The sequence below is a fragment of the Oryza glaberrima genome, chromosome 12 (genome assembly GCF_000147395.1).
Source record: "Oryza glaberrima chromosome 12, OglaRS2, whole genome shotgun sequence".
Lineage (NCBI taxonomy): Eukaryota > Viridiplantae > Streptophyta > Magnoliopsida > Poales > Poaceae > Oryza > Oryza glaberrima.
In genome coordinates this window covers 4,021,142-4,033,862 of record NC_068337.1, presented here as the reverse complement: position 1 = coordinate 4,033,862, position 12,721 = coordinate 4,021,142, and the positions used below count along the sequence as shown (strand labels likewise).

The following is a 12,721-nucleotide window of genomic DNA, read 5'->3' as shown; positions in this document are numbered from 1 at the left end:
TTATGGTTAGTATAGAAATACAATTTAGAAATAAATAAAATTTGGAATTAAAAATTAATAAATATTTAAAGATGAGTTTAGGGTTCATACATAAATACAATTATAAATAATAAAATTCAGAATAAAAAATATGAAATACAGAAAGAAGAGTGTAGAGTCCATATAGGAATTTAGAATTAATTGAAATTTAGAATTAAAGAATAAGAAATTAAATGTAGAGGTTAGAGTCCATTTAGAAATATAATTTAGAAGGCAAATAACTAAAAGAGTAAATTTCAGAAAACTGCAACTTTAGTTACAAAACTATCAGTTTGCTGCAACATTAGCGACATGTTTCAGTTTGCTGCAACAATAGCGTGGGAAATTATCACAAAACTGCAACTTTTACGTTATATGCTGCTACAGTTGTCACATGTCGCTAATGTTGCAGCAAACTGATAGTTTTGTCACTAAAGTTGCAGTTTTCTGAAATTTACTCTACCTAAAAATCAAGAGTCTAGAGTCCATATAGGAATATAACTTATAAATAACTAAAATTTGGATTTAAGAAATAATGAATATTGAAAGAAGAATCTATTCAAACAAGAGTCCAGAAATACGATTTAAAAATAACTAAAATTTTAAATGAAAAAAAATAAAAAATATTGAAAAAAGAGTTTAGAGTCCATATACTTAACTATTTGCCATTTTTAACCATGTGGCATACCAACATGGCAACTCAGTGTAAAAATCGATGTGGGATCCACTTCTCATTCTTACAACTTATCCTTCCTATCTCCCTTCGGTCCGGCCAGCCCTACCGACATTCAAGCGCCGCCCACTCCTCCGCCGGCGTTGTCGCCAGCCACTTCTATAGTCAGCGACGAAGATGCGCTCGGCGTCGCCGTGGTTCGCCAACCATGGCTCCGGGCCGCCGGACGTCGAGCAGCTTGCCACTGTCCAGCCGAGCGCATGTGGCGGTCGTCCTCAAATCCTCTGGCGCGACGTTGCGCAAGCCGTTACTGTGTCTTCGCCACGCATCCGGACGTCTGCAACTATGCAGGCTCCTGTGACGCCGCCATGCTCTTAAGCTGGCTCTACGTCCTCGCCGCCAAGGGTGTCCAGGAGCTTGTCCTCATCTTTCTTCCCATTTGGCCAGTACGAGTCGACCTACCTACCGATCTCCGCGTCGCCTCCTTCCGCCACCTCTACCTTGGCCTATTGAGGTTGTTCCCCGACATCGAGCACACTTTCTCCCCGACGCCAACGTCTTTCCTAACCTCGTCGAGCTCGCTGTGGTCGTCGCCCCGCGCCTCGAGCGGCTCATCCTATGGAACGAGATGCCCTACACCTGTCGTGTCCGTTGTGATCTTCGACGTCTGGTGGCCTGGAGCCATGGCTAGCGACAGTGCCAACGAAGGAGTGGACGACGCTTGGTTGTTGGCGACACTAGTTGGACCAGAGGGGGAGAGGAATGAGGGGTTGTGAGACTAAGAAGTGGGTCCTACATCGATTTTTACACTGGTTTGCCATGTTAGCATGCCACGTGAGTAAAAGTGGTAAATAGTTAAGAAACCACCGTCCTAGAGCGGAAAAAAATAAAGGCAGATAGAGGGTTATTTGGACAATTGACGAACCTACTGCTTTCCCAACCTAGTAGCGGCGAATAGTTAAATTCCCCGGCTTCGCCCCCGAATTAACGTGGGGTCGAGGTTCTTTCATCATCGCTCGATCTGCGCCCCGTCGATGTGTGTGGTCGTGGTTTGGGTGGGGGTTGCTTAACCGGCGCTGTTTGCGGCGGATCAAGCCTCCTTCGACCTTTGCGAAGCAGTCTGAGCGTGAGCGGGGAAGGAGTTGAAGACAGGCATTGAGAAGGGTGCTCCAGATCCAGTGGATCTTTTCCGATCCAGGTATGTATGGAACCAAAAACTTGCAAATCCAAAATTTGGGCCTTGGGACTTTCGTTGTATTAACGTTTAGATCACAACTAGTATCATCCATTTAGCTAGCCTACAAGGAAGCTAGATCGACCTAGTTTGGCTATTATCACTTCCTTTTCTTTTTGTCCCCCAAAAAAAAAGAACCGGGATGGGTTGGGTTGATCCCATTTTTTGGCTATAAACTGCATCAGTCCTTGCCTACAAGGAAGCTAGATCGACCTAGTTTGGCTATAAACTGCTTCAGTCCTTGCCCAAATGGAAGCTCAACAAATCGGAGTCATGTGCCATCAACTGGTCTGATTGTTCATAACATCTCTCAGCAGCCAAGTTTGACGCCCTGCTGGTATATAACCATGCTGATCTTTCTACCTGCGAAAACGGAATAAAGCCAAAAGAGAAACTGTCAACTGCTAATGGTAACTGTTGTATAACACCTCAAAACAAAATCTCAACAAATTAAATGCCACCTCGCGAGCAAATCGGGAATTCTTATTCCCAGCCTTCATAACTGGACCCCATTTATCATTAAACTGAAATAAAACAAAACAATCTGCTGTTAGCTGATACTAATTCCTAAATTAACTACCATAGCGTCGCAGATGGTTGAAATAAGTGTGCAAAGTTACCTTTGAAGCTAGCCTCTTTTCAGCAGTTTCACGTTCGCTGTCCATTCCCTTCTTCTCACTGGTCAGTTTGTTTATTTTCTCCATTACATCAACCCTGTCCAAAATAAAAACACAATTACTTATTTGCTGCAAAATCATTCGAGAGAGAAAAAATATTGAATAGGAAGAAAGTAGAATGAACAACACTATTGTCTTACTCAGTGGTGCTTCTGAGCATACAGATTTTATCTTCTACACTATTTGATTTCACTCTGGCACGAATAATAATCTGTGTTGGAGAGTCCAAATTGGAAAGAACAAGCCATAAGCAATTAAGCAGAAGCTAACAAACAGAATGATTGCATGCTACTCTAGATAATCCATAAATGAACAATAAATAGAGAAGACATTAAATATTGGTTAGACATTTTATTCAATATATTTTTCATGTTACCATCTGAATCACCCTTAATCATTGTAGCATGTAAGCATATTGAGAACCACTCAGTAGGAGAGAATGTCTTTTAAGTTTTCACGCAAAAAACATCAGAACATGTACTGATCTCCACTTTGAGAGGGGAAATGGGCTAACCATCTGTCCGAAACATTGTAGCAATTTTGTGTTTATTTTTTTTAGAAAAAGAATACCTGTCGAATTGACCCCTGTTCTCTGATAATTTGCAATTCCTTTTCCAGCTCAGGTATAATTTGCATAGTCTTCCAACCTTACAAAATGCAGCACGACCAATTATTACTGAAATAATATAAATGGAAAAATCCAGACTAATGGAATAAAAACAAAACACATTATATCGTTATCTTCAAGCATATAAAATTTCTTCCAGTTTTCGTTGTGCTGGATGCACATCAAGTGTTAAGGAAAATGATGATTGTCACTTGATTTTGCTGAGTACTCTTTATGTATATAACTCGTAAAGCTATGTTCACTGGCTCCTATTTTTAGAGTTAAAACAGGAGAGGATAATTTGGGATATTGCTACAAAAGTACAATTATACGCCTGGGTACCACCTTGTGCTTGATCATTCCCAGATGCATGTATTGTGGCTGTTTTGGTGCCAGCTAGAGTCGGCACCCATTCATCATGATTTTCCATGATGATGTATGATAGTATAATAATCCCTTCCTCTAACAGACCCAAACTATTATATTCAGTCAAGTTTATAACATCCACCATATTCTAGGTCACCTAAAAATAGCAAGTGAATAGCACATACCTTGGGCCTTGTTGTTGAGCATCTCTTTGGTAATATGATGTGTCACATACAGAACCTATATATAATCGTGAAGAATTTTGCATTGTTAGACTGTTTGTAAGAAAACATTCCTAAATATCATCAAATGAAAAAGAAAAACTCTATGTATACCAACTATATCTAAAGTAAATTGAATTTTGTGATAGGGCAAAGATGATACCTGCTTGGGGTCATTGGTATTAGGTAATAATCTTTGAAGATGTCCAACATCTCCTCCCTGAAAAAACCGAAAAGTGCCTCAAAATAAACAATAGCTTACTAAGTTGCAATTGTAATAAAGTTATAAGATGTTATTCTCGTAATGCATAGTATGTGGCTTATTTTGGACTAAATTTGGTGATAATTACAGTACCATGATGGGTAAATGAATTCAGGATGAATCTATTATGCTAACAAGACAAGAATTTGGTACGGAACAAAAGTGACATGAAATGTGGCCCATGGTTTGTTTAGCTGCAACTGTTTTTTTTTTTGGGTTCGTCTCAGAGTTTGTAACAGAACAATGGCTTCATAACTAACATTTTCTGTGCATTCTTTGTTACCAGGTATCAGAGTGCTCGGGTAAGCTCAAGGTCATTTACAATTGGAATGCTTTTGTCTGATTTCTTGAGGTTTCTTTCTCTGTTCTCTCCTTTCCTTTTTATTTGGGAGTATATGCAAGTCCTACAGTTTTAATCAAATATGAGCATGCAAAAATCTAGCCTGTTCTACCTAATAAACTACAGCTACCTGATTAGTCCTACGGTTTTAATCAAATATGAGCATGCAAAATCTAGCCTGCTTTACCTAATAAACTACAGCTACCTGATTAGTCTTATAATATGCCTCCACTGAAAAGCGAGGCTGATGTGCTGCTGACTTCCCTGACCTACTATTGTTGTGCATGCAACCGGTCATATTAATTGTCCTTAATAAATGGCAGGGTTCTTATCCTCATAATTGTAGTGTAGCTTCATTTACCCCTCCTTTGTTTATCTATAGCCACCACAATATCACTATATGTACACTTTATGCAGCATTTCACTAACTTGATGCTCTTATCTAGGAGGAAAAAGTCTACTTTCGACCCTTGACTCTTGCAATGGTTTAGTTTCGTCCCTCAATTGTCATACCAGTCGAAACCGATCATTCCATCCCTCGACAATCCAAACTAAACATTTTTCATCCTTGGACTTTACGGGAGGTGGTTTTGCATGCATGTACACTGCCCTTGGCGGTGTTACTCGATACGAGTGTGTATGTGTGGGAGAATTATGGGGAGTCTGAGTCATGTGGACATTGACTGTACATGGCATTAATGGCATTAAATTACAATCTATCTAGTTAATAATTATGATAAGGATTATTACATACATTCGAATGGGAGAACAGAGGGTACCTGATATACTTTCTGGATCTCCTTAGGTGCTTGATTTGTTTTCGATCTCCCCAACTACGTAAGAATCACATGGATTACACACACAAGAGAATAGAGCCATCTTGATGATTATTTAATATCACTTTGTTTACCTGATATTCTTTAGGATTTGAAATTTTCCCGGTTTCAATCTCCACGTCGAACAGCTCCACGTGGCTTTCTTCACTAAAAAAGCTTCGGCTGCAAGCAAAAATTTTTCTAAATAAATATAAACAAAATATGTGAGTAACTTGAAGTAGAGAAGTGAAATAGACATCACCAAACCTTCCTGTAAAGACAATGTCAAAATATTGAAGCCAGCTGTGTTTGTTCACTTTATCTTGATGTAGCGCATAATCCATAACAATGTCAGTATAATCCCACAAACTACAAAAGCAGGCACATATGTTGAATATCAAGACATAGCACTTAAAACAAAATAAGTGGAATGAGAAGAACTGAAAACTTTGTTAGTATAATCCTTGTTGTAGTTAGTTTGAGTTAATAAGTCAGGTCTTTTCCTTTGGGAATAGCTTTCCTTAGGGAGTAAGCTAGTGAGTCAAAGTCTTAGGCTACAAGTCAGTGGGTCAAGTGAAGAGTCTTAGTTATAAGCAAGCCACTAGGATGTTGTGTATCTTTGTCTTTCAGCTATAAATGAGAAGATGAATCAGCTAGCTGTAGCTCATCACAGCCCCAAAACCTATCTCTCTTGCTAAATCCATACCTAAAGCTTCCCTAACATTGAAGTAGTTCAATTCTGCACTAAAGGGATAACCAACGATCACAGTGGTATAATTTTGAAAATGCATAAACCACATACCTATCTGTTATTAAGAACGTGGAGATTCCTTTGTTCTTAATGTTCTGAAGCATTGGAAGAAGTGATGGATCTTTATCGATGTACCTGTCAGTTTCAAACTACAAAAATTAGTGCCATGGATAACATGCGAAATATATTCAAGTAGCAAATCAATGACAGATCGAGCCCATGTCATAAGTGTGCTCTATAGGGGCAATGAAGAGAATTTCAATATTTGTGCTTTCCACGTAACTTAGTTAACAGATCAGGAGAAAATTGATTAGTCTATAAAAGGATTGGTTATTTGTTTGGCTGCTTGTTAAGAGATGGGCTAGATATAAACTGTAGCCAAGGATGCGTTTATAGGGCTGGTTATTTGTTTGTCTTGTTTCTTAGAGATGGGCTAGATATAGATTGTAGCCGAAGATGACAACTATATATAGCAGCCCAAGTTATCTCCTTTTAATCAAACAAAAATTAAAAGGTCGTGCTATTTAGGATAGTAAAGAAATTGGCATAGACTTGTTCATTCTTAGATCATAATTTCTTACATGTACCACATCTAGCACTATTTGAATTATACCAATCATATGACTGAAAATTGCTACTCATACCTAGCAAGGTCATTGGCCACAGATTGTTTAAGAGTTCCATCTTTATAGCCCTGATCAAAGGCTTCCCTGAGATGTTTGTATAAAGTCATGTAGCTGCATCATCAAATATCACATTGAAATAATGTTAATGAAAATTGAAATGCTTTCACTATATAAATAATGTTTGGTCAAAATCATACGTAGGCGCTGGCACTTCTTGAGGATTGGTATCCATCAAATCAACGAGTTGGGCAAATAGATATCCTTCACAACAAGAGAAAGTTGTATCCATGGCAGCAAACTCAGGTTCTTCAAACATAAATGTAGATCCATAAACATTTTTTGATTCCTCATATGGCATCTCATTCATGCCATGGTATGACATTTTTACATTATTATAGTGGTCCACCTAATGTTCAATCACAAAAAAGGTGGATAGAGTCAATTAACCATTGTCTATTTTGTTTGTATACAAAAAAAGTTCACTTGTTTTGCTAACCTTGATTATATTTCCCTTTTTCTTGTCAATTATCAAACCTCTGATCATATGCTCACTGTTGTAGTTCCATTCTAATATCTATTCAATAGAAAATGAATAAATTAAATTAGAATATAACTAACAAAGTAAAATTACTCTTACTATGATAAATTTGATCTCATATAGTATTTAAACAAGTAGATTAAACAGTGCAACAGTAAAAGATGATATCATGACTGACAGTTAGTATAGAGTGGATGTTGTTTTGTCTAAGGTTTGCGGGGGTCTAGAGAGAGCTGCGGCCGTGGAGGAGGGAACTATTTTTTGTTTCTTGCTTAATCAAAAGAGATACAATCCCATGGAGAGGAATAACTTGACCTCTAAAATACCTTTCTCTAATATTAAGGAACCAAACCAATTTAATCTATAAGGAATTACTTATTCTTACATCTGGTTCCTAACCTGCACAACAGGAGGCCCATGCAAATAGTGCTCAGCACTGTAATACCATGGTTTTTTTTTTGTATCTGACATACCCTAATTATAACTAAATGGAGCTGCTCCACGCCCATAATATCTTATCCCTCCTTTTGGGCAACTCATCCTCGAGCTGCAGGGGGTGGCCATGGTTGCAACTTCAGAAAAACGCATGGTTGTCGACAAGCCATTCCATCGGTGGTGTTGTGGTTGTCCTCAACGTTGATTCAACAGCCCCAAACAGCAGCTAGGCCAACTTCCTTGACTAGGCAAAGAGCAATGGCAGTGGCTTGGCTGGCCCCATCGACGTCCTCACAGCATGAGCCCTTTGGCATTGAGATATGCAATGGCTCCAAGATGGTTGTCGTCAACGATGTTGCACTACATGGCAGCAGCCCTAGGGGAGAGAAGGAAAGGAGAGGAAGAAGAGAGATGGTGGGTGGGGCGGCCGCATTGGCCTTAGTAGCCTAGCTCAGCGCCAACCCCCATTGGCGCTGAGGTTAGACGGTTCAGCACCATTTCGGTTGGCGCTGGCGCTGAGTATTGCCACGCCGGCGAGGGGAATCGGCTCGGCCGCCATGTGGGTAGGGGGGTCAGCGTCAAAGTGCATGGCTGGTGCTGAGCCGATGGCCTATTTTTGTGAAGTTTTTGCCATGGTCTGGTTTTAAAATAAGTTTTTGAAAAGGACCCATTTGTCAAAAAAGGTGGTAACTATATGTAATATCAAGGAACCATATCAATCTAATTTATAAGGAAACTACTTGTTTTTGTCTCTAATTCCTAACCTGTAGCAGGGGGCCCAATCCAATAGTGCTCGTTGCTACAATACCATATGGGTACTATCCAAGTATCCATGTACTAAGACAAACTAACACAAACTCTAATTATAACGAACTAGAGTCAGCGCTCCATGCCAACAATAACCTTCACAGAAAAAGTGTTAGAATAACTCACAAACTTAACATATGAATTTCAAAAAACAACTGACTGACTCTTTTACTCAAACGTACCTTTTCGGGATACTTTCCATTTACTAATCTCTTTTTGGCTTCAACATAAGCAAGGTTCTCAAATGTGACCTTATAATTGATGAGTGTGTACTCCATTTTAAATCCAATGGCTTTGATATCTTCCATATTTACTGTTCTGCTACAGAAAATCTGTTGACAGATAGCAAATTTTGTTTCTGCACATACAATGAAGAGAAAAAAGTGTTTAGTCTAAGTAATTAATCTAAGTTATGTGAATCTGACCCCAATTTTGTACATACCCTTCACAGGCTCAACTTCTTCTTGTGAGTTAAACTCTTGAGTGACATCATGTGTTGGCTCCTCCTCCTCCTCCTCCTCGACCTCCTCGTCCCTGATAAACTTGGATCAGTATATGCTAAAAAGTGATAAATACTTTAATTAAAGAAACACAAACAATGTTTTCACTTCTAATAGTACATACGGTTCGGAAGGACATTTGTAGTAGTTAGTCTCCCATTCATAGTCACGGTTTGGTATTTCAGTGTAAGGCCCCGCTTCAATAAAATCATAGAACAAAACAAAACCATGTTCCCCTCCTACTGCTAGCACCTTAGGAGTCTTTTCGGTCTGAAATAAAATGATGATGGTGAGATGACATATCAAAACATGATTGTATGCTAAAAATACTAATAAATAAGATGTCAATCTTACGTTGTATTGCCAGGATAGGCAAGGAATGGTGGATGCCCAGCATTTAGCTTTTGACCAATGATGCTCCCAGTACTTGTTTAAAGCACTAACATACTGCATTTAGGTAAACAAGTACATAAATAGTAAAAAAAATATCTTGATATATCTTAAACAAATAAGAAGAACATGAAACACATACTTTTCCTCTTTTCTTTGTAAAGATCTCAATAGAACCATCCGTGTAACCAATTGCAATAGTTGAGTCTATGTAGCAACCCATGGAAAGAATTTTTTTGAATCGATTTCCAGTGTTCACTTTGTATTGGAAAGAAACTCTGCCAATAGCAACAATTATTTATATATCAAAGTCCTATAAAATATTACGAGTAAATATCACAAATTCTTAGATTTCGGGGCACATCTATCACCAAACCGCGGGTTAACTAATCATATTTATGGATGCTATTATTATATGGTGAATGGGTAGTTGGTCTATAATATATTTTGTCTCCTAAAATCATTTAAATAAACTAATGAAAATAGAAACTTTATGATAAACATGAGTTAAATTAGAAATTACCTTTGCTTAGCTGTAGGAGTCCACTCAGATCCGGAATAGTGATCATATTTATAGAAAGATATTATGTTATCAACCCTGAAGTACGGTTTAAATATAATCAATTTCCCTTTATGCTATAATATCTGTTTTTTTATGAACAATGACAGACCTTAGCTATAATGCAAAACATACCTAGCAATTGCAAATGATTTTGACGACCCATTACTTGAAATGATGAAATTAATTGAAGATATTTCACCGTCGTGATCACTATATACAACAATAATGCAATATTGGATATGACATGTTGTTTGATTAGAAAATTAATAAGCTTGACAAATTTTACTTACAAGGAAGCAACTTGAACCCACTTATCAGATTCTTTTTCAAAGCCAGTGATTGTGTTGGAGAAGATCTGGAGATAATGAAACAATAACAAATTAATGTGTGCACAAACGACGAGGATAAAAATATTGGGGAGCTAATTTTACCTTGATGTCTAATCCCCACCGCCGCTTAGCTATGAAAAGACAATTATGAACAGGGTGAAACTTTGCTATTAGGTTTGGTCGGCCTTCCATCTCAATTGATTGCACCTCATTTGTTCTTGAAGCACTTGCCCTCTTATGAATAATGATCATACTGTTGCTTGTCTCATCTTCAGTTGCTCTTGGGTGAAAACTTGATGCTAGATAAGAGCTGTTCCCACTCCATGAAATCGAGGTTGTTTCTCCTCTAGATGGCTTCTGTAGTAAGCAACAAACGTGCAAGTATTGAATATCATTATTGATGATATATAGTAATATTATTATCTAGTAAGTTAGTAAGAAGAGAATAAATGGGAACTTACGTCATGTATGATTTTGGATTTAAAGCAACCTTGCTCTTTGTTGTATTGCAATAATGTTATCAATCCTCTTTCATCGCCATACGCAAGGCCGAGCTTATTAGGCATCCACTCCATATGCTTTACACCAGGACAATAAGCTTCAAATTTCTTAGTCCATCCAAGCGAAGAGCTCTCGAAGACCGCCTCCCATATCTGTATTCCTAACCTAGTGCTGACGGCCAACAAACTTCTACGTTGGTTGTAGAAATCAAATGACATTGGCGTTGGACAATAAGCGATTGCATGAATTTGGGGAGGCATCCCAGAGTGTTCCTCACCCACGGGCAAAGAACTTTGGTAAGGGACCAACTGATAGTCCATTGTCACTGCACCTGGAGTCCCACACAAACGAAATACAATCAATCAATCAATCAGTTTTCTTCTTCAAGCAGATCGATGGTCGCACGCTAAACATCAAGGTTTATGGGTTGGGCTGGGCTTACGTGCCTAAAACCACCGATGAACAGTCCTAAATTGTGCCTACACGCGCGTTATGAGCTAATGAAGGAGGCTGCTCATGGATTCGAACAAGGCAGGAGACATCGTTCTTTTGCAAAGACTAGATTCGAACACGGAACCATGCCACAGATGTAAAAATGAATAGCAGCTTACCTTTTTCTATTGGAGAGGCCGGCCGGAGAGGTGCAGCAACAAGATAACACTCTGCACGGCTAGCTCCTGCAAGTTGATCGAATAACTTACTAGCAATCTTTCTTCTCGATCCCCACACACCCCATTGCTGGGTTTTGGAGGAAGAGCTAGCTTTCTTGAGGGAAATTGGGGAAAGTAGATGGATCAGCCACGAGCAAGATGGGGAGAAGAAGTGGGGTGAAACCATTCCCGAACAAGTAATTTTAGCTCTGCCTTATATTTTTCTATCTTGTATCTATTTTGGGTATGGGATGAGTGGTTGTAACTAAGGATATAATGGGATGGGATCAGCAACAGGCGCTGGAATTCTTATGCATTGTGCCTCGGAGAGTCAGAGAAGCTTCATATATTGAGCATTGTTTATATAATAAGATTATTAACGCTTAATTCTTTACTACACTTTCCTAACTTCTACTACTTTGATTTTGATACGCACGCATTCCAAATCGCTAAGCAATATGTTTTTATATAAAAATTCTATATAAAAGTTATTCTAAAAAATATATAATTTTTTAGGTAATACATAATTAATCATACACTATTGAGTTATCTCAGTTTTTGATAAAGGTTCCAAACCTTTACTAACGAATGTAGAAAAGTAACTTTTAAGATTTGAGTTTAGAATTTCAAATTTTGAGTTGAAAGTTTGAAATTTTTGGTATGGCTTTTAATTTTTCAATAGAAAGTTATATTTTTTTTCTGAAAGTTTCGATTTCACGTATAGATGTTTTTCAGTCTGTTAGAAAAAAAACAACCGAAGAAAAGGGAAATCTTACTTAATTACCGTCATATCCAAACAAACACAGTTAGTTACTGTACGTGTGCGTGCCTCCAGGAAACCGATTTCTCTTGTCGACGCGTATGCGCGTATCACGGAATTCTGCACCATGAGGATGAAGGCAGTTAGTATCAAGGAACCATACCAATCTAATTTATAAGGAAACTACTTGTTTTTGTCTCTAATTCCTAACCTGTAGCAGGGGGGCCAAGCCAATAGTGTTCGTTGCTACAATACCATGTGGTTACTATCCATGTACTAATACAAACTAACACAAACCCTAATTCAAAATCCATGTCCATACTCAGCATTAGTGAAATACATAACCATTTCAAAAAAATAATGTTTATGGACGTAGTTTGAGATGTTATTGGTCTAGCTTTGCAAGTTAAAAAGTGAAAGCTGAAAATAGCCCTACTTCATTTCGTTTTGTTCAAAAATGAAATTGTTTAGGCTAAATAAAAAATAACAAAAAAAATTTAAAGGCTGAAAATAGCCTAGTCAAAGTACTAGTGCTGGAGTAACAGACAAGGCAGAGTAGTAAACTGTAAAATCCCCCCTGTCCGTCCCTGCGCGGACACGTCCCCCGCGCCTTCTCACGGCGGCGGATGACACCGCACGCCGCCGCCGCCGCCACCGTT

At 38.4% G+C, this 12,721-nt stretch overlaps 1 long non-coding RNA gene and 1 pseudogene across 4 annotated transcripts; one reads left to right on the top strand and one right to left on the bottom strand.

Moving 5' to 3' along the window:
- The first annotated feature begins 1,622 nt into the window (after positions 1-1,622).
- On the top strand, positions 1,623-10,657 carry LOC127756452 (uncharacterized). 4 transcript variants are annotated; one of them, XR_008013215.1, is made up of 4 exons: positions 1,623-1,889; positions 4,345-4,410; positions 6,792-6,893; positions 10,427-10,657. It is a non-coding gene; the product is annotated as an uncharacterized LOC127756452 (long non-coding RNA). The 4 variants fall into 4 exon arrangements; XR_008013216.1 differs by lacking the exon at positions 10,427-10,657 and adding an exon at positions 8,822-8,836 and having other exon boundaries at positions 1,654-1,889; XR_008013214.1 differs by lacking the exon at positions 6,792-6,893.
- Positions 1,907-10,975, bottom strand: LOC127756447 (uncharacterized; annotated as a pseudogene).
- Between the last annotated feature and the right edge of the window lie 1,746 nt (positions 10,976-12,721).